The 26,338-nt window shown below is 43.8% G+C and overlaps 1 pseudogene across 1 annotated transcript; it reads left to right on the top strand.

Annotated features, from left to right (window-relative positions):
- The first annotated feature begins 510 nt into the window (after positions 1-510).
- Positions 511-23,412, top strand: LOC311589112 (ADP-ribosylation factor-like protein 5B; annotated as a pseudogene). Its single transcript has 3 exons — positions 511-1,021; positions 21,259-21,408; positions 23,317-23,412. The product of its transcript is annotated as an ADP-ribosylation factor-like protein 5B (transcript).
- The last annotated feature ends 2,926 nt before the right edge of the window (positions 23,413-26,338 follow it).

The raw sequence follows: 26,338 nt of genomic DNA, 5'->3' as shown, positions 1-26,338 counted from the left end.
TTACCCATCTTTGTTGATTAATTTAATTTAATTTTTTAAAGATTTTTAAATGATGTATACAGTCCTTTGCCTGCATGTACACCTGCGGACCACAAGAGGGAAGTAGATCATATTATAGATGGTTGTGAGACACCATGTGGTTGCTGGGAATTGAACTCAGGACCTCTGGAAGAACAGTCAGTGCTCTTAACCTCTGAGCCATCTCTTCAGCCCTCTTGACTAATTATAATTGAAAGTCTATTTTATTAGACATTAGAATGGCTACATCAGCTTGCTTCTTGGGACCGATTGCTTAGAAAAACTTTTCCCAGCCCTTTATTCTCAGATAATGTGTATCTTTGTTTCTGTGAACAACAGAGTCTGCAGTGGTTCCAGGCTCCATGGAAGTCAAAGCTTCACTGGACTCTGAGGCTCCGGGGTCCAGGTAGGTTTGCTGTAAGCTCCACCGCCGGTGCCTGGGCACTTGTAGCTGAGTGCTGCCCTGGGAGCCTGTCCTGCCTGGGGCTCAAGATGCGGCTGATTGTTACTAAACTGTGGAGCCTTTTCTGTAACCAGGAGCACTGGTTACAGTGGGACTGGATAATGCAGAGGAAACCACCATTCTTTATCAGCTCTTCATGAATGAAGTACTTCTCCAACCCCAGGAAGCAATGCTGAAGAAATAGCTGGGAAGAACTCTCATTTTCTTATGTGGGGCGTTGGAGGTCACGTGTCTCTGTGGTCATCCTGGAACACCTGTTACTCAACACCAGAGGTCACCATTGTTGTGCAGAGCATCGACAGGGAATGACTGGCTACCACAAAAGACGAATTATACAGAACGTTGGCTCATGAGGATTTAAGGAAAGCTGCAGTCCTTGTCTTTGCAAATAAACAGGACATGAAAGGGTGCATGACCACAGCTGAGATCTCCAAATACATTAGTTCAATGAAGGATCATGCACGGCACATCCAGTCATGTTGTGCGGTAACAGGAGCAGAGGTATGCCAAGGTCTAGAGTAGATGACCTCCAGGATTGGTGTGAGATCATTTTTTTTTTGCTTGAAAATGACTTCTCTATTTATTCTGTGACATGAATATTTTTCCTAAAACTTTTGGCTGCTGAGGCAGCAGCATGTTTAATTTATAAAAACACAAACCTCTAAGCAACAGTTGAATCAAGGGTCGTTATACCTAAAGATGTTTTCTTTTTTTTTAATTTTTAAAAAGTTTAAAAATTCCAACTCAGTTGTTATCCCATCACTTTTATCTGCGCATTCCTCCCTCTCTCCCGCTTTCACCCTACTCCCCTCCCCTAGGTCTAAGACCGAGGGGGACCTCCTCCCCCACTATATGGTCATAGGCTATGAAGTCTCATCTTGGTAGCCTGCTTATTCTTTCTTTGAGTTCCATCAGGCCTCCCCACCAAGGGGAGGTGGTCAAATATGGAGCACCATAGCTCATGTCAGAGTCAGTCCCTGCTCTCCACATAAATGTGGAGAATGTCCTGTCCATTGGGTAGATCAGAGTACTTGTATTGTCCTTGGCTAGTGCAATAGTTTGATCAGACAGCCCCGGGACCCAATCCACCCAACAGGATGTTCTTTAGTTAGATGACCATACTTTGTAACTAAGTTTGCAGCAACAGAGCTCTTCTTAGTGTGTATTCTAATTTTTCATTGTCTGCCTTGTAGAAAATGTTTGTCACATTGTTCCTGTCATGTGAAGGTTGTTATGGCCTTTAACAGTCAATTTCCTTTAATTCTCTGTCACCACTCCCTCCTTGCCAGGAACTTACTGGTTTGACAGAACAGCAGGGGGAATTGTCATTTACTCTCTCCCCTGCACTAAACATTCATTTCTCTACAAACCCTATTTATCTTTTGGAGAGAATTAATTACAACAAAGAAAACCTACCTAGAAACTCTCTGTGTATGTAAGAGTTAGTATCATGAATACTTGCTTTAAATTTCCCTCACCTCTTTGCATATCATAGTATAGTTTTACGTTGTTCTCTGCATGGTAATTAAGTACTCCATTTATTTATGGAAGGAATTAAGTTCACTTTTGTGCCAACAGCATTTGGTTAAAAATTAATCAAGGTGAGCCAGGAGTCCTGGCACACGCCTTTAATCCTAGAACTCGGGTGGCAGAGGCAGGTGGATCGCTGTAAGTTCGAGGCCAGCCTGGTCTACAAAGTGAGTCCAGGACAGCCAAGGCTACACAGAGAAACCCTGTCTCAAAAAACCAAAAACCAACCAACCAACCAAACAACTTTCGAGCTGTGAGGGTGGCACACGCCTTTAATCCCAGCACTCGGGAGGCAGAGGCAGGTGGATCACGTTGAGTTTGAGGCCAGCCTGGTCTACAAAGTGAGTCCAGGACAGTCAAGTCTACACAGATAGACCCTGGCTCAACCCCCCCCCCCGAAAAAACTAATCAAGGTGAAGCATCAGTTTGAAAGTCCAGCTTCAAATATAAATATTAATAGTTCCATCTGATAGCTGAAGAGTCTTCACTGTGTGTATAACTGCGAATTTAGTAAAATAGACTAATGTGGAGTTAAAGTCAGGATGCTGGGAGTATGTTTTCCATCCATTTACTGCCTGCTTTATGGTCAGCAAAACCTGAGCTATTTTGTCAGAGATACCACACCTGCTTTGGTCAGCAGCCAAAGTATGGATGGTTCTTTTTATTTCATAGGTTTGTAGTAGTATCTGTCAGAGCATCTTTATCACCAGCAGTATATTACTGAAAGGCAAAGTAACATGGCCTTTCCATAAGTCTGGATGAGAACGATGCAAGAGAGGCTTCAAGTGGTCCTCATCACCACCCTACCCAAGTAGTCTCTGTGTAGGTAGAAGTGTCTCCTAAATTCTTATAAGGTACTATTGAATCTAATCCTAGCTTAGAGAATTCCTATTAGACTCAACAATCATGTTCTTTTTTGTTTGTTTGTTTGTTTTCTTTTCTTTTCTTTCTTTTCTTTTCTTTTCATTTTCATTTTTATTTTTTGGGTGGTTGGTCGGTTGGTTTTTTATACAGTTTTTTCTAAGTAGTCCTTGTCCTGGAACTCATTAGGTAGACAAGGCTGTCATATTCTTAGCAACATAAATAGTTTTATTCATTACAGAAAGGGTTTAATGCACTAGGCTTACTGGATGGTATTAATGGTTCCCCACAGGTGAAAGTGGGAGTGAACCCTTAAGTAAAAGGCAGACAAGTGTTGTCATTACCCCTGTTTATGTCACATGTGTCACTTGCTGTATGAAAGGGATAAAATGTGTGCTAAGGGGTGGTTCTCCATGTTTGTGGTGTTTTTTATTTGGATCAAAATAAGCTCCAGTATTCATAAATATCTGCTCAAAATTGGTGTCTTAATTTCAGGTCTTTTAAAATGTAAGTTGCCTTAAATTTTGCTCTATTTCAGGTTTACTTGTTTGTTACATTTAGATAATTTATTGGAACTTGATATTTTTTCTTTTTGGGGGGTGTTTATTTGTTTTATTAATTTTTTCATATTACATCTCAATTGTTAGCCCATCCCTTGTATCCTCCTATTCCTCCCTCCCTCCCACTTCCCCCTACTCTCCTCCCCTATGTCTGTGAGACTGAGGGGAACCTCCTCCCCCTATATATGCTCTTAGGGTATGGAATCTCTTCTTGGTAACTTGCTATCCTTCCTCTGAGTGCCACCAGGCCTTCCCATTCAGGGGACGTGGTCAGAAATGGGGTACCAGAGTTCGTGTGAAAGTCAGATCTCATTCTCCACTCAACGATGGAGAATGTCCTGTCCATTGGCTAGTCTGGGTGGGGATTCAAAATTTACTGCCTATATTTTTTTGACTGGTGCCATAGTTTGAGCAGGACCCCAGGACCCATTCTACCTGTCATACAGTTCCTCTCGTAGGTTTCCAGCACGCTCTGGATCCTTCTATTTCCCCATTCTCCCACACTTCTTTCACCTAAAGTCTCAATACGATGTCCTCCCTTCTGACCCACTTTCCTGGTAGGTAAAGTTTTTCATGGGACGTACCCCTTGGACTTGTGTCTCGATATAAGTGAGTATATACCATTTAACTCTTTTTGCTTCTGGGTTAACTCACTCATTATGATCATTTCTAGTTCAATCCATTTGTCCACAAATTTTGGGAATTCCTTATTTTTAATAGCTGAGTAGTATTCCATAGTGTAAATGTACCACACTTTCTTTATCCATTCTTCTACTGAGGGACACTTAGGCTGTTTTCATGTTCTGGCTATTATGAATAAGGCTGCTATGAACATGGTTGAGCATATGTCCATGTTGCATGGTAGAACATTTTCTGGGTATATTCCAAGGAGTGGAATAGCTGGGTCTTGAGGGAACCCTCTTCCCAGTTTTCTGAGAAAGCGCCAGATAGCTTTCCAAAGTGGTTATACTAGTTTGCATTCCCACCAGCAATGAAGGAATGTTCCTCTCTCTCCACATCCAGCATGTGATGTCACCTGAGTTTTTGATCTTAGCCATTCTGATGGGTGTAAGATGGAATCTCAGTGTTGTTTGATTTGCATTTCTCTGATGACTAATGAGGACGAGCATTTCTTTAAGTGTTTCTCAGCCATTTGATATTCCTCTGTTGAGAATTCTCTGTTTAGTTCTGAGCTCCATTTCTCCATTGAGTTATTTGATTTGGTGGTGTTTAATTTCTTGAGTTCTTTATGTATTTTGGATATTAGACCTTTGTCAGATGAAGAGTTGGTGAAAGAGCTATTAACAATGCTGGAGCCACTCATCGATACCCACACCGAACTTGATATTTTTGTTTAGTGTTTGCACCCTTGATGTGAAAATGTAGCCAGAAGAAACGTTTTGTGGATTTTCCTTAGTGATTCTATACCAACTAGAGAATAAATTTAAATTTTTGTATGTTTTAAATAGAACTCATCATCAAAAATGAGAGAGAAAAGCAGATATAAATCCATGGGCATGGTGGTTGTGGAGTGGGAATGGGAGCTAGGAAAATACCCTTTCTGTAAAGCACACTTTGCTTCAACTGTACTTCATTATAGTGTTTACAATAATATAAAAAACAATCTCATATTTCTTCTTATGGAACGATGATCTGCTTCCTTGGATGTAGTAAGATTGGCTGGTTCAGTTTTCTTCTATCAGATAATATGTTTATTTGTCTATTACCACATCAGCATTATATTGAAAGTGTTTTTAATAGTTGATTGTTTTCTTGAGTTTCTTCCTCAGAGAATGGGGAAATAGAAGGATCCAGAGGGTCCTAGAAACCTACAAGAAGAACACTATGACAGGCAGATCTGGCCCCAAGGGTTCTGCTCAAACTATGGCACCAACCAAGGACATTATGTGCAGTGAGCATCAAACCCCTACCCAGATCTAACCAAAGGACAGGACATTCTCCACAGTTAAGTGGAGAGTGGGGACTGATTTTCACATGAACTCAGGTGCCTCATATTTGACCATTATCCTGATGGGGAGGCCTGGTGGCACTCAGAGGAAGGATAGCAGGCTACCAAGAAGAGTCTTGATACCCTATGAGCATATTCATGGGGAGGAGGTTCCCCTCAGTCACAGTCACAGGGTAGTGGAGTAAGGGGAAAATGGGAGGGAGGGAGGAATGGGAGGATACAAGCAATGGGATAACAATTGAGATGTAATATGAATGAACTAATAAAAAAATTTAAAAATAGTTGATTGTCTAATGGCTACTGGTATAGATGCAGATTTGCCATTTGTGAAAAGTACAGTTTATTTTTATTCCAAATCCCCTTTTTAAAAGCATATAATTATTTGGATTAGAAGCAATATCTATTTGAAAGTGAAACTGGCATTGAAGGAGACCTTGCGCTGTTCATTGGGATATTGTCCATGGAAGTTCCCGTGAGGCCTGTGGAAGCTGCCATTGTTGGTTTTTCAGTTCACAGCAGTAGGAACCTAGTTATCCTATACTCCAAGAGTATACGATGGTAAAACATTTGACTTGAATGTTCGCTGTGAATCAAAGGGCTGTAAAAAAACTATCTTATGTAAAATGAAAATGTGTGACAGGTGCCTTTATTATTGTGTGATGAGCTCTCATTTTAAAAAAGAAATGTTTATTTATTATGTATAGAGCACTGTGCTCCCATGCCAGAAGAGGGCGCCAGATCCCATTACAGATGGTCATGAGCCACCATGTGGTTGCTGGGAATTGAACTCAGGACCTCTGCAAGAGCAGCTGGTGTTCCCACCCACTGAGCCATCTCTCCAGCCCCCGAGTTCTCAATGTATCCTCTGTTCTTGTGACGTCACATTAGCCGTGATGACATGGAGGGAGTGGTCTTTGTTTCACACTCACCTTTGTCCTCACGTTATTTAGTGCAGTTTATATTGTACAGGAGCCTCCCACACCTGCTTTCCACCTTCAGAAGCTTATCTTGTTGCTTTTAATTAAAAAAAAAAGTAAAGAAAAAGAAATTGGCTGATCAGTCATGGTGCACGCCTTTAATCCCAGCAGTTGGGAGGCAGAGGCAGGTGAATCTCTGTGAGTTTGAGGCCAGGACAGTCTACAAAGTGAGTCCAGGACAGCAAAGGCTACAACTACAACAAAAAACCCCTGTTTTGGAAAAAGAAAGAAAGAAATGTAGAAGAAAAAGAAATCAGGATTTAGCTAACGTCTTTTCAACATGGTACAGCTCAAAATGCAAAACACCACCCTTACAAATCACATGAGCCATTTTCTTCCCTGAGCATGCTATCTTCACATAGAAGCACATTTGAGAATCACTATAGGTGCAACTCTTGTTTTCTAAGGGAGTGCACTAAATATTCTTATCATTAATATGATTTATGTTCTTAAAATCTGAAGTATATGTGTATATAATATATCTATATAATATTTTGAGAACTGAAGATTGAATGTACACTGTTTGCTTTAGGTTCTTGTGTCAACATCTTTATGGGAATAGTACTTTTATTCTATGGTCACTAGAGAAACATATATATTTCATTGTGTAAAAAAATCATCAGAGCAAGACTACAGGGTAATGAGGAATAAACACAGCTCTGTATAACCTACAATAAAGCACACGGCAAAAATCAATCAATTTGGAAGCAACGGTCAGCATGATCTGATTATTATTTCTGAAACAATACCCGGGAATCTTTAATCATAAATTTCTTCAGGCTGAAGCCGTTGTGTTTACATGATTGTTCTAGCAACATAGCTTGAGCTAAGTGTTCTCTAAAAAAGAAAAAAAAATGTGACTTACTCCCGGTCCTAAACCAACAGACGTGCTATCTAAGCCTAAGCTTACTGCCAAGGAGTCCTCTATTGTAAAATATCTGTAAATCATGAAATACCAGCCTCACCTTCTATAGCTCTCCAAGCAGATTCTAAAGAAAAATTTCCCTCCTAACAGTATCTAGCCAGGTATTGTTATGTCAAGGTCCTAATAATCTTGCATAGAGTGCCTTTCTTGGATGCCCCAATATGGAGGTAGGGTTGTATCTTCATAGTAGTATATCTATGCTTAGCATGCTAGAGACTCTGAACATTTTGCATTAGCACAGAAAAAATAAATAAAAAGAAAGCAAGTGTCTTAGTGAGGGTTCCATTGCTCTGAAGAGACACCATGACCAAAGCAATTCTGATAAAAGAAAGCATTTACTTGGGGGCAGGCCTAGTTACATAAAGGTGTACAGTTTGGGAACTTAGCAAGGGGAACAGCATTAGGAGCACACTTTGGGAAATTTGTTTGTGGAAAACTCAGCTTTTGAGTTTTTGGTTTGTCTCCAAAGGTATGGATATGTTTTTAGGTCATCACAGAATCTTTGCCTCAGTCAAGGCACCCAGGGGGAAGATACTTATCAAAGCTTTCAGGGTCCTCATCCCCAGGCAAGTCATACATGTTCACTAATGTGTCTATGTCCTGGGGCACAGATGCCCAGGGAGGCATGGAAGGCCTCAGACAGATTTGTGAGATGTCTAAACCCTGAGAAGGTTGCAGGGGTTCCAGTGAAAAGTCACCAGCCTCTTCTGGTTGCTTTGCTCCAGCATTCTTCTGTGACTCCTGGTCTCTTATTAACATGGCCTGGCTGGATGACGGACCCATTACTGGCATGGCCTGATGGGATGATGCTCTTCCCATTAGCATGTCCTGGTTGGATGATGCTCTTCCCATTAGCATGTCCTGATTGGATGATGTTCCTCTCATTAGCATGTCCTGGCTGGATGATGCTCTTCCCATTAGCATGTCCTGGTTGGATGATGCTCTTCCCATTAGCATGTCCTGGTTGGATGATGTTCCTCTCATTAGCATGTCCTGGCTGGATGATGCTCTTCCCATTAGCATGTCCTGGCTGGATGATGCTCTTCCCATTAGCATGTCCTGGCTGGATGATGCTCTTCTCATTAGATTGACCTGGTTGGATGCTCCCAGTGATGAATTCCCTTGATAGTTTCTCTGCTGTGTCACAATTTTTTGTTGCTGATTTTTAAACCACATCTGAGAAGAAAAAGTAATTTTTGATCTTGTATAGAAATAATTTTCTTTTTAAAAATTGCTTTAAATTATAAAATCATTTTCATACGATATATATGATTTAGTGTTTGCATTTTTTGATACAGCATTCCTCCATGTAACTCTCACTTTAAATCCCAGCACTCTGGAGACAGAGCCAGAAACTCTGTAAGTTAGAGGCCAGCTTAACTGACCTCCAAGGCTACACAGTGAGACCCTACATCAAGAATACAGTCATTTCAATGCATTATTGAAAGTCAAGCATGGGGCCTTTGCCTGTAATGCAGCACATTGGGACATGGAGGCTAAAAGACCCTGAGATGAAGACTAGCCTCAAATCCTTTTAGCGGTTGTGCATGACTTTAATCCCAGCACTCCAGAAGAAGAGTCAGGCTGATCACTCTAAGTTCAAAGCCCACCTGGTCTCCTGCCTGAGTTCCAGGACATCTAAAGCTACACAGAATGACCCTGTGTCAAAAAAGACAAGCCTCTGTTCTCTGCTGAAAGGGAAAGGGGGTGGAACTGGAGAGATGACTTGTTAGATAAGAGCATTTGTGGCTTTGCAGAGGACTCAGTTTCCATTCCCAGTATCCAGGACCTGCACCTCTGCCTCCATGGACTATGCCAGCGCTGCTAGCATCCTTATGCACCAGGCAAACACGTGGCACACGTTCTGACAAGCAGGTACCCACACATACACATGAATAATTTTAAAACTTAAAATGACAAGAACAAACTGAGGCCCACAGGAGGCCCTGCGCTAGGTGACCACACTGAGGAGCACTCCACACACCAACCTGCACTACCACATCATTAAGCTGGAGTCTTGAAGCCAGTTCCTGAGTTTCCTGCTGGTCTGGGAACATGTTCCTGTGGAAAGCATCTTGCAGTGCCATGATTTGTTCAAGAGTGAGTAATGTCCAGAACCGATAATAATGCTCTGGCTGTTCTGTTGGAAGAGACAAGAATATTTTTCATTCTTGAACTGTTTATTGCCAAACCCTAAACCATAGCTATCACATTACATTTATTTATTTATTTGCTGTTGTTCTGTTTTTCAAGACAAGGTTTCTCAGTGTAGCTCTTGCTGTTCTGGAAGTCCCTCTGTAGACCAAGCTCGTAAATATTATTTCCTGAGATGGGGCATGAGATGAGAGCTTTACCCTAGATTTAGAATACATGGCATAGGTGGTGCCAAGAATATTTTTATCTAACTAGCCCTAGGCCTGTGTCTGGAAGCTTCTATCCTCCAAACAATCTAATCTGCATAATTAGATCTTGAAGGCTGCAGCCTCCAGCCTCTGTTTTCCAACCAAACCTAGAGTGTTTTCAGCCTCTGAGACTTAGTGCTGAATAGGCTCAGCCTTTCTAGATACTTCTGACCTCAGGCAGGCTGGTTCAGCTCAGCTGTTCTGGCTTAAAAGTCCTCTCTTATTTTTTTTATTAATTTATTCATATTACATCTCAGTTGTTAGCCCATCCCTTGTATCCTCCCATTCCTCCCTTCCTCCCACTTCCCCCCTACTCCCCTCCCCTATGTCTGTGACTGAGGGGGACCTCCTCCCCCTGTATATGCTCATAGGGTATCAAGTCTCTCCTTGGTGACCTATTATCCTTCCTCTGATTGCCACCAGTCATCTCCATCCAAGGGACATGGTCAAATATGAGTCACCAGAGTTTGTGTGAAAATCAGATCTCCTTCTCCACTCAATAGTGGAGAATGTCCTGTCCATTGGCTAGTCTGGGTAGGGGTTCGAGGTTTACTGCCTATATTTTCCTTGGCTGTTGCCATAGTTTGCAGAGGACCCCATGGCCCAGACTCGCCTGTAGTTTTCCAGGACCCGCTGGATCCTTCCATTTCCTCATTCTCCAAGGCCTCTCACACCTAAAGTTTCAATAGGATGTCCTCCCCTCTTACCCACTTTCCTGGTAGGTACAGTTTAAAAAAAGAAGTCCTCTCTTAGCTCATGGATTCAAACTGACTTCTCTGCTTAGAAAAGCTGCTTCTGAACTCAATGGATTTCAACTGTGCTGTCCTCCAGAACTCTTCAAGATCTCCCTTGCTCTCTCAAGTGATGCTCTGTGTTCTTGTGAGAACTGGGCATAGCCTATCTCTGACTTATGCTGTCAGATCTTCCTGTAAATAATCACACTGTCTGTCTCTCTATAGACCATATTGTTTGGAATCAAAGGAATGTACTAAAGTAAATCCAGAGAGATTAAGTATGTGTACCCAGCAAACATCTGTGTTCAAGCAGAATCCTATTAGGTCTGTGACATGATCCCTTGCTTGAGCAGTTCTGTTGCTGGACTTAAATTTCTCTACAAGAGGTGGTCTTGCGGTGCTCACCGGTAATCCCAGCATTCAGAGACTTAGACACAGGGGGCCTTATGTGAGTTCAAAGCCTGCCTTTTCTACCAAATGAATCCAGGACAGCAAACGCTACTCAGACAAAACCTGTCTGGAAAAGTTGACCTCGAACTCTGAGATCCCTTGCTGGGCAGAAAGGTCTGTGCCAGCATGCCCCAGCATACCTTAAAAATTCTAATTGAAATTCACTGTTTCTCCTCCACATGTGCACTCACGTAGTGCAGTGCACAGTGGACTCAGAACACAATACCAACGAGCTGGTTCTCCACTTATGCTGTGTGGGTCCCAGATTTGAACTCAAGTCATCAGGGTTCAGTGACAGCATACTTACTCAGAAGCTATCCTGACTGCTTCTGATTTTAAATGTCCCAAAGTGGACAGAGCATGGTGACACATGCCAGGAGCCACAGCATTGGGGAGGCTGAAGTATGCATATCAAAGGAAGCACGTGACCGGTAATCAAAAAGGTATTGCACATCACTTGCCATTAGGAAAATTCAAATAAAGTAAGGAGGGGATGGACACATGGCTTAACAGTGTTTACCAGTACCTACTGCCCTTGTAGAGGGCCAGAGTTCAGTCCCTACCCATGAAAGTAGATAACTCATAATGCCTGCCTTTTTCCAGCCCCCATCTGCACTGAACTCTCACATACAATTTGTACACACACGTGTGTTAAAATAGTTAACCATAATAAAATGTGCAGGCTGGAGAGATGGCTCAGGAGTTAAGAGCACTGGATGCTCGACTAAAGGTCCTGAGTTCAAATCCTGGCAACCACATGGTGGCTCATAACCATCTATACTGCCATGAAAGTGTACATGAAGGCCCATACACAAAATAAATAAATCTTTTTTCAAACACAAGAAAATTTGGGGCTGGAGAGATGTAAACACCCCACCAACTGAGCTACTTCCTGCTCTTGCAGAGGACCCAGCACCTACAATGTGCCTCAGAACCATCAATGACTCCAGGTGCATAGGATCTGACGCCCTCTCTGATGTCCTTGGGTGCATCACATATGCGGTGCACACGGGGAAAGACTCATATGCACAAATGAACTGATAATCTTGGTTGTGGACTTGATAATATCTAGAATTAAATAAAACCAGAGCAAGTGGGCATGCCTGTAAAGGTTTTTTTTTTTCTAGTTGATTAGAGATACAAGTCCCACTCTAATCCCATATCCTGAGAAAACCCAACTTGCCCATCCTGTTGTGGTGGTGTTAGACACTTTTAATCCCCTCACTCTGGAGACCAAGGCAGACAGATCACTGTGAGTCTTGTGTGACTACCCATAATAGTTCTGACTGACATGGATCTCATAGAAATCATCCTGCATTCACCTCCCAACCACTGGAATGAAAGGTATGTGTCATCACACCCAGATAATAATCTAAAAGAAACAGGCACCAGTGTGGTGGCTCATGCCTCTAATTACAGCACTCGGGATGCAGAGGCAGGCAGATAGCTATGATTTCCAGGCCAGCCAAGGCTACAAAGTGAGTCTAGGACAGGCAGGGCTATACAGAGAAACCCTGTCTTGAAAAACCTAAAAAAGAAACGAAAGAAAGAAAAAGAAACAAGTAAGGAAAGGAAGAAGGATGGAAAGAAGGAAGAGAGGAAGGCAGGGAGGGATGGAGAGAGGAAGGGAGGAAGAATACACACTGGTGAGGATTGCAGGGAAAGTTGCTCATACGTACACTATCAGTGGAAATGGAAGTTAGTTTGACCATTAGAGAAACCAGTATGGGAGCTCCTGAGACATGAAAGCAGAATTACCATATGTTCCAGCTGTCCCATCCCTCAGAATATATCTGAAAGACTCTGACGATGGCCACTTCACAATATCCAGTAGACGCAGTCAGCCTAGATGTCTGCCGGTGAGTCAGGGGAGGAAGAATGTGGGGTCTAATACACAGGGAAGGTTAAAGCAGAGTGAACTGTGTTCTGTGCAGACAACTGGTGGATCTGCAGTCCATTATGTTAAGCTAATTAAGCCAGACTCACTAACCCCATGTTCCTCTCCTCTGAGGGAGCTAAACTAACAACAATAATAAATTAGCAGGGCTGTGTGGCCTGCACAGTTAATCCTAGCATTCAGGAGGCAGAGGCAGGTGAGCCTATGGGAGTTTTAGGACAGCCTGGTCTATGAAGCAAGTTCCACAATACTCAGACCTTCCTAAAGGTTCTGTGTCTGAGAGAGAGAGAGAGAGAGAGAGAGAGAGAGAGAGAGAGAGAGAGAGAGAGAGAGAGACAGAGAGAGACAGAGACAGAGACAGAGAGACAGAGAGAGACAGAGACAGAGAGACAGAGACCCAAAGCGACAGGGAAGGACAGAGAGATAGAGAGGTGAGAGACAGAGACTGAGAGAAAGTGAGAGGAAGAGAGAGATAAAGGAGCCAAACATTGGTGGCAGCTGTCATAAATCCCAGCAATGGGGAGGCAGATGCAGATGGATTTTTTTGAGTTCTGGGACAGCCTGGTTTACAGAGGGTTTCCAGAGCAGATAGGGCTACACAAGAAAAGCCTGTCAGTTAGGGAAGAGAGAGGAAATTGAAAAAAGCAAATAAAATAAAAAAAACACGAAAGAAAGGGAGGGAGGGAGGGAGGGAGGGAGAGAGAGAGAGAGAGAGAGAGAGAGAGAGAGAGAGATAGAGAGAGAGAGAGATAGACAGAGACAGAGAGAGAAGAAAGACAGAAAGAAAGAAGAGTGTTTAATCCCAGCACTCCATTGGTGGTTGGACAACTGTGAAATTGAGGCAGGCTTGTTTTACAGCACCAGTTCTAGAAAAACCAGGCCTACACACACATTCCTATCTCGAAAGACAAAACAACAACAAGACAGAAGAAAACAGCACTCAGGAGACAGAGGCAGGTGGATTGCTGTGAGTTTGATGCTAGCCTGGTCTACAAAGAGTCCATGACAGCCATGGCTGCACAAGGAAACAAAGAAAGAAAGAGGCACACATGGTAAGGGGCAGGTGGAGGGTGTCTTGGATACCTTAATGGGGGAGAGACTATGATCCAATGTGTACAAACACATGAAACATGTTACTTTGTAAAATTAATATACACCAATGGATATGAAATTTTTCAAAAAATTGTGATGCAGAAAGAAAAAATGTGTTTGTTTGTTTCCTTGTTTGCATGTTAGTTTGTTTGTTTGTTGGGATAGGGTTTCTCTGTGTAGCCCTGGCTGCCCCAGGACAGGCTCCATAGACCAGGCTGCCCTCCAACTCACAAATTGGCATCCTTTGCTTTGGGAGTGCTGGGATTAAAGGCATGTGACACCACCTCACAAAATGTATTATTTTTTATGGGACTGTACAGCTGCCTCTGCAGTTAAGAATCCATGCTGCTCTTACAGAGGACCCCAATCTGTTCTCAGCACCTACATGAGCTGGTTCACAGCTTTTAGCTCCAAGGGCACCAGCTTACATCACATTCTGCTCTTGCAATGGAGTCCGGTGTGGTTCCCAGGACCCATGGCTTCTGACCGAGAAATCCCTCCCCCTCTTCTGGTCTCTAGGAACCCTTGACATCCACCCCCCACAAACACATACTGGTAGCTAATTAAAATGTTGAACAGAAAGCTGGAGCATGGCTCAGCTGTCACATCCTCCTTACACAGGTGACACCATGAGTTCTAGTCTCAGTAGGAAAAAGAAACTGAGAAGGAAAGCACACTACCAGAAGTCATGAATGACAGTGAAAAAGAAATCTGTGGTCCCATGAGACCCAGCTTGGAACCCCAAGAGAATTTGAACAGCTCCCATCTTGGAACAGCCACAATAGTCTGCACCCCAACCCTGGCTCCTGCCCTTCACTCACGGGACATCACGTCTCTCTGAGCAGCCGATTCCTGGATCAGTCCTGTGCTCCAGAGCCCCTAAGACTGTGCTCTCAGCGAGGCAGGACTCGGCAATTTAAGCAAAAGTGTATCTCTCTCACCATCACTGCCCAAAACCTTTCCAGTGCTCACGTCACAAAACCGGTTTTTTGACTTGGGATATCTCCCAGGACCCTAGGTCCAAAACAGCCCTAAGCATGGTGTTGAATGCCTTTACTCCCAGCACTGGAGGAGGCAGAGGCACCTGGATCGCTGTGAGTTTGAGGCCAGCCTGGTCTGCAAACTGAGTTACAAAATAGCCAAGGCTACACAGAGAAACCATGCCTCAGGGGGAAAAAAGACAAAAGAAAAATAAATAATTTAGGTGGCTCATGACATGGTGAACCCAGAAAAACCATTCCTAGCCAGGGAAATCTGTTTTTCAAGATGAAATCTAAACCTAGGACTCCAGGTGTTTCTTCATGCAGATAATCAGGAGTCATGGAAACCAGGAACACAACAGCTCCCCTGGGCACACATCTGAGACTCCCAGCACAACATACTAGGCTCTGCCTCTGTCTCTAGCATCAAATAGAGGTGAAGTATGGTGGGGTTTAACACAGACACAATGCACAGGCTGAGTGCAAGGGTGATAACCCATCCTCTGGGGATTGACATCCTTGTTTAAAGTTGTGGGAGTTGGGCAGGGCATAGGTGGCACATTGGTTTAATCCCTGCACTTCTGAGGCAGAGGCAGGCAGATTGCTGTGAGTTCGAGGCCAGCCTGGTCTACAGAGGGAGGCCAAGAGAGCCAAGGCTACACAGAGAGACCATGTCTCGAAAAACCAAAATAAAGTTTGGGGAGTTGTACGTTCAGTGTGTCTGTGTGTGAACAAGTGTGTAGATCAGGCCTCAGTTTAACAACAAGCGTGAGATGAAATGGACTTTCTCAGTGGATGGACGTTCTTGCTTTAGTGGAGGGAGTTCTCCAGATCTGCCTTCCAGGCTCTGCTGTTGCTAAAAGACAAAGTGACTTCAGAGTTAGGACAATGACTGGAGATTTACAAGTGTCCCTGGGAGGCCTACAACAGGACAGCAGACACCCTGCCAGTGAGATGTCTCAGTAACTGTGTGTGCCGTTGGCCCTGAAGGGGGACAGGCCAGGTTACAGATCCCTTACGCTGTAAGAAGAATTTCCTCAGCTGAGCAGGAATATCTTGCTGCCACCCTTCCCTTCGAGTTTGTATGGCCTTAAAGCCAATGTCATGTTTCTGCCTAGCTACCTGCTGGTCTAATTTTCTTTCCCTAAGTGTCCTCAAACCTTGCAACAGGAAGATGTGCCTGTTTCTGTCAACAAGAGTTATTTCCTGGAAAGGCTTCCTAGTACATGGCTTCCAGAACTCCGTTTCCTGTCCAGCTAGCTCCCTGATGCAGGAGAGTTAGAATCACAACTGCCAAGCTCAGATGAAAGAGTAATGCCATCCTTCCTGTGGGGAAGTGACATTGCCTCATAGTAGCCACCTCTCAGCACAGACTCATCCCTATAGACATCTGTTCATGCATGCTCTATGGGGACTCACGTGGACCTCTCTCCTTTCTGGTCTAGGATGTTTAGGGTGGGGTCCCTCAGGTGGAAGCTGTAAATGCCAGGACACTTAGAAAGAAATTCCTTTCAGGAGTAATTACAGGGTATTGGGGTCGTGGTTCTGGGGTAGAGGAGTTTCCAAAATCCCATAGTGGGGGTCTAGGGGTATGCAGCAGTGGTAGAATACATACCTAGAATCCCTGGGGGGTCGGCGGTCACAGAGCAGTGATAGAGCACCTGCCTAGAACCCCACTGTGGGAGCTGAAGGCATGGCTTAGTGACAGAGCACCTGACAGTAATCCTACTGCCATGGCATGGTGCTGTGGTTCAGTGATAGAGGCCCTGCGTTGAATTCCTCACTGACGGTCAAGAGTTATATCCGCATTTTAATATACCCCTGACTTGCATGCTAGAGATGGTGAACTTTACTCCTTAGCATAGGAAACAGTAAATAGAAAGCAAGTTTATTAGTGAGTTTCCTATTGCTGTGAAGAGGCCCCATGACCAAAGCAATTCTGATCAAAGAAATCATTTAATTGGGACAGGCTTGTTTAATAGAGGCCGTCAGGGAGGAAACTAACTGTAAGCTGAACAGCATGAGAGAAGCATTTTGGCAACCTTGCTCATGGAAAACTCAGAGCTTTGAGATTAGGTCTTTGTCCAAAGTTAGTTCCTCACAGACTCTCTGCCTCAGTCAAGGCTCCCTGAGAGGAGATACTTATCAAAACTTTACGCATCATCATCCCCAGGCCAGGCCTACGTTTTCACTAATGTGTCTATGTCCTGGGGCATAGACAACCTGGGAGGCTTGGAAGACACAAGGCAGATTTGAGAGATGTTCAAACTCTGAGAAGGTTGCAGGGATTCGACTTCAGAGGCACCAGCTTCATCTGGTTCCTTTTCTCCAGAATTCTTCCATGACTCCTGGTCTCTCATTAACATGGGCTGGGTGGATGTTGGAGGTATCACTGGCATGGTCTGGTTGGATGATGCTCCTGTCTTTAGCATGGCCTGGTTGGATAAGGAAAGAGATGAACTCAACTGATTGTTTCCCTGCTGTGTTAGCACTTTGTCTTGCTCTTTTTCAGTCTACATCTGAGAAGGATCAGAAGTTTTAAATATTTTTAAACATAATTGTAAAGAGGTTTTCATTTATATGTTTTATATGATATATATGGTTTGGGTGGTTTTTTAAAAATTGAGATATGGTTTCTGTGTCACCCTGAATATTCTGGAATTCACTCTGTAAACCAAACTGTCCTCTAACTCAGAGATAAGGTGCTGAAGCCTCCCAAAGAGTTCTGGAATTAAAGGCATATGCCAACACACTGGGATTTTGTTCATTGTTAATTTTCTTTATGCTTCTATGCACCTGAGTGCAGTGCCCAAGGAGACTGGAAGAAAGTATTAGATCCCTTGATCTGGAGTTATGGGTGGCTGTGAGCCACCACCTGGGTGCTGGGAATCGAACCCGTGCCTCCTGCAAGAACAGTCAGTGCTCTGAACCAGTGAACCATATCCCCAGCCCCAGCAAGTTATATTTTATTCACTTCTTTTTTGATAAAGGGGCAGTAGACTCCGTACCAGGAGTAGAATCCAGGGCATTGTGCACCCAAGGAAATCACTCTACCTTCTGACCCCATCATCAGTAGCCTGAGAGCTGGTTATCATGGAATGAGTCCAGAGGAGAAATGTGCCATCCTCAGACGAGAAAGCTGGTTACTAATCTCTCATAGTTATTTAATGTGTTCCCTGCTCCCACTCTAGATCACAAGACAGTAATGAAAATTGACTCTGGACTGTCAAGGACAATAATATGAGCCATGTGAGGTGGAGAAATCTGTGATTACTGCACTTGGGAGCTGGAAGCAGGAGGGTCAGGCATTCAAGGTTATCTTCAGCTATATAAATGTGGGACCAGCCTAGGCTAAATATGACCATCTGTCAAATAAAATAAAATAAAGCAAAAAATATAACCCAGTTCCAAGTGTATTTTTTAAAATCAATACAACACTGGAGAGCTTAGGATCCAACTCGATAAGAAAGTGACCTAGCCAGTCTTGAATGGCACATGCCTTTAATTCCAATCCTCAGGAGGAAGAGGCAGGTAGATCCCTGAGTTCGAGGCCATCTTGGTCTACACAGTGAGTTCCAGGATAGTCAGGGCAGCACAGAGAAACCTTGTCTGCAAAACGCCTCGCCTTAGGTACGTGAGGTATTCTCTCATGAAAGGGAAAGAGGGTGGAGCTGAAGAGATGACTTGGTTGATAAGAGCACTTGAGCCTCTTGCAGAGGACCCATTCCCAGGACCCACCTCCTGCAAGTCTGTCTCTGTGGGATAGGACCGCCTCTTCTGGGGCCCATGGCACCTGACATACATGTGGTACACATACAACCAAGCAGGTGTGCACACAGGCACATAAATAATTTTAACAATATAAGTGACCAGGACAAATCAAAGCCCACAGGAGGCCCCGGGCTAGGTGATGACCCCGAGTCACACACAGCACACGAGCCTGCAGAATCATGTGATTAACCTGGAGTCTTGATTCCAGTTCCTGGATGTTCTGCTGGTCTGGGAACATGTTCCTGTGGAAGGCATCTGGCAGTGTCCTGGTTTGTTCATCACTGAGTACAGTCGTGAACCGCTGGTTTTGCTGTGGCTCTCCTGTGAGGGAAGAACCAAGAAGACTTTCATTCTTAAATTGTTTATTACCCAAAACTAAACCACAGTCATCACCTTACACTTAAAGTTTTTGATGTTGTTGTTTTATTTTTCAAGAGAGAGTTTCTTGGTGTAGCCACGCCTACTCAGGAACTCCCTCTGTAGATCAGACTTGTACATGTTGTTCTTATTTCCTGAGATGTGGGCATGAGATGAGACTGTACCCAAGCCTTACTGACACATGGCTTGGACTGAGCCCAGAGTGTTTTTATCTATCCCAGGCCAAGGCCTTTGAGCTTCTGGCCTCCAAACTATCTCATCTTTTTTTGTGTTTTGTGTTTCTAGACAGGGTTTCTCTGTGTAGCCTTGGCTGTCCTAGACTTGCTTTGTAGACCAGGACAGCCTCTAACTCACAGGGATCTGCCTGCGTCTGCCTCCTGAGTTCTTGGATTAGAGGCGTGCACCACCACCCCTAGCACAATCTCATCTTCTGCGTGTCCTGATCTGGAAGGCTGCAGCTTCCATTCTCCATTTGCTAACCTAAACATAGAACATTTTCAACCTCTGAGACTTACTACTAAATGAGCTCACAATATCTCATTCTGTCTGAACTCTGGCTGGCTGATTCAATCAGCTGTTCTGGCTCATAGTCCTCTGCTGTCTCAGGGAGTCAAACTGGCATCTCTCTGCTCATCACTATATAGCTTTACTTGGAAAGCCAACTCTGAACTCAACTGCACTCACTGCACCAAATGGACTGTCCTCCAGAACTCTTCATGAACTCTCTTGCTCTAAACCAAGAAAGGCCACCACCTGAGAAACTGCTTTTCTCCTCATGCAAAACACCTTGTGAAATCGATTGCTCATATACACCAGTGTTATCATGCATGACCACACACACTCACACACATATACACACATAGTTATACACACACACACACACACACATACATACACACACACACAAACACACACACACACACAAACACACAAATGAGCTGCACATACAACCCCAAAACCTTTAAAACAAGGATGTCAATATCCAGAGGATGTGTTCCACCCCTGTGCTCAGCCTGCCCAGTGTGTCTGTGTTTAATCTTTACATGTTTCATTTTAATTTAGTGTCAAGAGATAGTGGAAGAGTCTTTTTTTGTGTGCTGGGAATCCCAGGTGTGTTTTATAACCCCCTCACTTAAACAAAAAGGTTTATCTATGTATTTCATGTATATGAGTATTGTTTTTGCATGTATATCTACAGGCCAGAAGAGGTCATAAGACCCTCTTATAAATGGTTGTGAACCACCATGTGGTTTCTGGGAATTGAACTCAGGACCTCTAGAAGAGCTGCCAGTGCTCTTAACTGAGGAACCGTCTTGCCAACCCTTGTTTTTACATTTTTTCCAGACAAGGTTTCTCTGTGTCCAGACTCTCCTGGAAGTCACTTTGGAGACTTTGTTGGGCTTGAACTCAAAGAGATCGATCAGCATCTGTCTCCCTAGTGCTGGAATTAAATGCAGGAATTATGATGACTAGGTTGTGCTGGGGGTTTTAGCTAAAGTCCAGTAAATCTGGAGGTACGGCTCCCTGGTTTGGAGCACTAGCCTTCTCCCTCACACCAGACTCATCAGGCACACATGTGGCACAGACAGAACAGCAGGCAAAATACCCAAAGACAGAGAACAAGATAGCCTAGAGACTAGAGTGATGGTTCTATGGTTAAAGCTCCTCATGCTGGAGATAGAGGTACAATGACCTGTGAGCTGCAGGCCAGGCTGCTCTTCAGAGTGAATTCCAGTTCAGCCAGAGCTACCTAGTGAGATCCTGTCTCAGAAAGCCTAAAAGTTGTCAGGTGATGGTCGTGCATGCCTTCAATCCAAGCACTTGGGAGGCACAGACAGGCAGATCTCTGTTGAGTGTGACATCAGTCTGGTACCCAGAGCCAGCTCTAGGACATTCAGTACTACACAGAAAGATCCAGTCTTTTTAAAACAACAGCCACAAACAAGAAAAAGAACAACAACAAGAAGAACCAATGTCATTTTGAGATAGTGACATGTCCAAGGTCCATGGAAGAGGACCCAGAGTTGGTTCCCACCATCCCTGTGGTAGCTCATAATTGCTTCCAAATTCAATCCAAAAAGATGTTATGACCTCTGCGGGCCAACAGAACAGAGGGCACACACAGAGACTCAGATACACATAGAAAGTAGCAGCCAGTGTAGCTGTGGGAGCTTTGGTTGAGGTGAATCATCATGACTTCAGATTTCCCAAGTAAAAGATCTCTTGGGGCCCCTGTGCCTCTGCCCACTAGATTTCATCTCCATCTCAGCAGCAGCTGCCCTGTGTCCACAGGCTGTGGCGGAAGCATTCTGACTTCCCCGTCTTCCTTATTGCCTTTGAGGTACTAGTTGACACTGTCAAAACCTCTACCAAAGGGATCTTCAAGTGCCTCGTGTCCAGGGTGCAGAGGCAGCCAACAGCATCTTCCTGCTGCCTGGGGCTTAGTTCCTGGGAGAATGGACTGTGTAAAACAGGATTTCAGATTCTCCTAACACACAGCCATACACCTGTCCACATTATATTTCAACTGTTGCTGGGATTTGGACTCAATGGAGTGGGCACAGCCCCAGCGGCCCCAAGAGAACGATTTATTTTACTTGGGAAAACTGAAAGCCATGATTACTCCCCTCAGACAAAAGCTCTGTCAGCTACATAGCTGCTATTTTCTATGTGTATCTGAGTCTCTGTGTGTGCCCTGTGTTCTGGTGCCCAGAGAGCCCAGAGGATCTGCTGGGATTGATTTACAAGCAACTGTGAACCTCCATGAGGATGCTGGGATCCAAATCAAAGTCCTCTTCCAGAGCTTTGGACATGTCACTCACACAAAATGACAATTTTTGTTTTGTTTTTTGTTTGTTTGTCTGTTTGTTTGTTTTCAAAGACAGGATCTCCCTGTATAGACCTGGATGTCCTAGGACTGGCTCTGTAGACCAGGCAGGTGACAACATACAGAGTTCTGCCTCACTCTGCCTCCTGAGTGCTGGGATTAAAGGCATGCGCCACAGTCATCCGACAAGCTTAAGACTTTCAGAGACAGGGCCTCAATATGTAAACCTGGTTGTATCCCTGTCTGGCCTAGAATTCACTATGTAGCTTTGCCTTGTCTGGAATCCACCATGTAGACCAGGCTGGCCTGGACTTCACTATGTAGACAAAGCTGGCCCACAACTCAGAGGTCAGAGTGCCTCTGCCTCCAGTATTAGGAGAGTAAGGCTATGTACCATCTTTGGCCTGCATGTAGTATGTGCACTTGGTGACCACATAACTAGAGTTAGAGATGATTTCAGGACTCCAAATGGCTTCTGCAAACTGAACCTAAGTCTTCTACAAGAACAACTGGAGCTTTGACCATGGAGCCATCACTCTAGTCCCTAGGCTTTCACCTTTTTTTTTTGTTTTTTGTATTTTGTTTTTGTTTCGTTTTTCCAGACAAGGTTTCTCTGTGTAGCCTTGACTGTCCTAGACTCGCTTTGGCAAAACGTGGGGATTGAATCTAAGTCTAAGAAGTGAAAAGCTGTTTCTTAGCCTAAGAACCGAAGCTGAAAACCAAAATACGTCTGCATCAGTTATTCAGAATGGATTCTGAATTCAGACTTCAGAACTACACCTGAATCCTATACTACAAGGGCAGCCTCTGTGTACGAAGACAGCGGCTCAACACTGGTTCATTCTTTAGTCTTCTTGTTAGGAAACTCACGGTCAGTGTCTCACAGCCTCCAAGTCAATGCAATAGAAACTAGTCAGAGTTTGAGATGGATCTGGGGGCTGGAGTGATGTAATGTCAATTAAGAGAATATCAAAGCTAACATGAATATTTAAGTTTCAGATAGTGAATGAATGCCAAGGGACATTGCCACCATTATTTTAAAAGATTTATTTATGTAACAGTTTTCTGCCTGCACCAAACACCAGAAGAGGGCACCAGATCTCATTGTAGATGGCTATGAGCCATTGTGTGGTAGCAGAGAACTGAACTCAGGACCTTTGGAAGAACAGCCAGTGTTCTTAACCAATGAGCCATCTCTTCAGCCCCATTGCCCCCTATTTTAGCCTAATATAGCTGTGCAAGGGATGGTTACAGCTAAAACCCTAAAGTGGCTTTGCACACCTGGGAGGTCTTGGCTTAATCATTTGAGTTGCGAAGTTCCAACTGTGGTCTGGCTCTCTGAGGTGGGAAAGCAATCCCTTAACACAGGTCTGTGGAGGTGGAAAGTCCCGGCTCCTTTCTGGGCCTAGCTTCTGGAAGCCTATATCAAAGACATGACAGAAGGAAGCTTCTCTTTTGCCTGATTGCTTTCACTCTTGTTAGCAAGAGCATCTCATGACTGGCATTAAGGTAGCAGTTGTCAGTCTTTGGATCTGTATTCGCTTTGGGGTTAATGACCCTTTCTCAGGGGTCATCTAAGATCATCAGAAATATCAGATGTTTACATTATGATTCTTGACAGTATCAAAATGACAGTTATGGAGTAGGAAGGAAGATAGTTTTATGGTTGGGCATTGCCACAAGATGAGGAACTGTATTAAATGGTGGCAGTGTTAGGAAGGTTGAGACCTGCATTAGAGGTCACTTCTTCAGGATTCTTGCATATACTGAAGACCATGTGAGACATTCAGACTCAGAGTAAGCAACTGCTGGATTCTTGGACTTCTGTTCATAGGCAGTCAGTGGTGGATTAGTTGCATACGTTATAGAATATATGTATATTCAAAACAACATTGGGGCTGGGTGCAGTGGTGCATACCTTTAATCCCAGCACTCAGGAGGCAGAGACAGGGAGATCACTGTGAGTTCGAGGCCAGCCTGGTCTACAAAGAGAGTCTCAGGACGGTCAGGACTATTCCACAGAGAAACTCTGTCTTGGAGACAAAAAAGACTGCTTATATAAATTGAATTACATTATATTGTATACATACATAAAGATGTGTATATATACATATGTTCTATAATATATAATGTATGTACATGTATAGACATTCTACATGCTTTGTTACTCTAGATAATTCTGACAAATATCCCAGGTACTGCTTTACTCAGTTATCAAAATAGACATTAAGGCTTGGTAGGAATCCCCGGGATTCAGCATCAGAGAAGACAGGGTGTTCATGACACACTGGCTCCCTAGGGAGGAAGACTGTGATAATACAGGTCCACATCCTAACTTCTTCATATTGGACTTTGCACAACCTCTGAACCTGTAGATGGGCAGAGATCCCAGACTCCTGGGGAAACATCCGGAGTTCAACATCATCCTGTGCTCCTGGGGGAGTTTTAGGCCAGTTCCAGGGTCCCTCAACCCTGTCTCCAAAAGAAGAAAAGAAACAGATGCACATATCCTTCATGCCCATGCCTTTTTCTCTTCCTGGTGCTTACAGTTCTTACTAAAATGTCTTACTAAACTTCATCTCTGGACTGGAGTGTTGGCGCAGAGGTTAAGAGTACTGGCTGTTCTTCCAGAGGTCCTGAGTTCAATTCTCAGCAACCACATAGAGGCTCACAACCATCTATAATGGCATCTGGTGCCCTCTTCTGGTGTGTATATGAAATAAATAAATAAATAAATAAATAAATAAATAAATAAATAAATAAAAATTTCATCTCTACTGCTTTATATGAGTGATTTTTCCCCTCTACCATGACATGACATGAGTGTGTGGATAAACCAGGCAATTTGGAGAGCAGGGGAGGAGGGGAGAAATTCATGCTCACCCTTGTTTTCAAAGAGTGGGGTACATGGGACACAGTCCCAGCAAACTCAAATCATGAAAATGGCAACGACAAACAGAACAAGGGGTTTCCACAGCCCTTGTCCCTTATCGCTGTGGTCATCTATAATGTCCCTTAGTCTCCTTTGCATTAAAGTGACCACAGTAGCCCTTCCATCACACCCACTAGAGCAGTGGTTCTGGACATTGCTAATGCTTTAATGCAAGTCCTCACTGGCTGTGATGACACAGGTCTTTAGTCCCAGCCCACCGGCAGCAGAGACAGGCAGCTCTCTGAGTTTGAGGTCAGTGTGGTCTACAGAGTGAGTTCCAGAACAGACACGGAAACACAGAGAAACCCTGTTTCCAAAACCCAATGAACCAACCCACAAATGAAGAAGTTGCCAGGCTCCCCTTTTCCAATTCTTATGTATTATCTACAGTTAGTTACAAAGTAATGGATTAAAAATATTTCATATGTCACGCTCACACCTGTAATTCTCGATCTCTGGGAGGCAGAGGCAAGCAGATCTGATCATTTAGAGTTCAAGGCTAACCTGGTCTACAAAGGAAATCTAGGACAGCCATGGCTACACATAGAGAACCTGTCTTGAAAAAAGAAGAAAAATAAAAGTATTTCATATGTTTTGGTTTTGTTTTCTTTCTTTTTCCTTATTCATTTGTTTTGTTGTTTTAGCTTTTGTAGACAGGATTTCTCTGCATAGACCCGTCTCTTCTCGAAATCCCTATGTGGATCAGGCTGGCCTCAAATTCACAGAGATCCTCCTGCCTCTCTGAAAACCAAAAAAAAAAAAAAAAAAAGGAAGAAGAAAAAGAAGAAGAAGAAGAACAAGAAAGAAAGAAAGAAAGAAAGAAAGAAAGAAAGAAAGAAAGAAACCAATCCACACAACCCACACCATGGTGTGGTAACACAAGTCTTTAATCCCAGATCTTGAGAGGCCAGGCTGGTCCACTGATATGAATTAAGGCCAGCCTGCTCTACAAAGTGATTAGGGTTTCTCTGTGTAGCTTTGGCTGCCCTGTACTCACTTTGTACACCAGACTGGCTTCAAATTCACAGCAATCTGCCTGCACACACCTCCCAATGCTGGGATTAAGTCGGAGTTAGCCAGATTGCTATGAGTTCGAGCCCAGGCTGGTCTACAAAGTGAGTCTAGTACAAGAGAACCCCTGTCTCCAAAAACTGAAACACACAAACAAACAAACAAACAAAATAAAACAAAACCAATCAAGTGCTGGGTGTGGTAACACAGGTCTTTAATCCCAGAACTCCGGATTTAAGCAGGGTTTCTCCACAAAGACTGGGCAGTTCTGGAACTCTCTATGTAGACCAGGCTGGCCTCAAATTCACAGAGATCCTCCTGCCTCTGTACTAGGATGAAAGGCATGGGTTGGGGGATAGAGCAGAACTGGCCCAAGTCACTGCGTCTACACAGGTCTACGACCCCTTTTTCCTATTAACAGTCTTTCTCCCCTTCCCTTGGTTGGGGGGTTAGAAATGAGGCTGAAGTCTTTAAGAACCCTAAAGAAAGTACATTGTGAAAAATCTAGCCTACAAAATTCAAGCTGCCTCTGTTATTCGCCATATTGACCTGCACCTCACA

This window comes from Acomys minous, assembly GCF_964271855.1.
Source record: "Acomys minous genome assembly, chromosome: 18".
In the NCBI taxonomy this organism is placed as follows: Eukaryota; Metazoa; Chordata; class Mammalia; order Rodentia; family Muridae; genus Acomys; species Acomys minous.
This window is presented reverse-complemented; position numbering and strand designations above follow the sequence as displayed.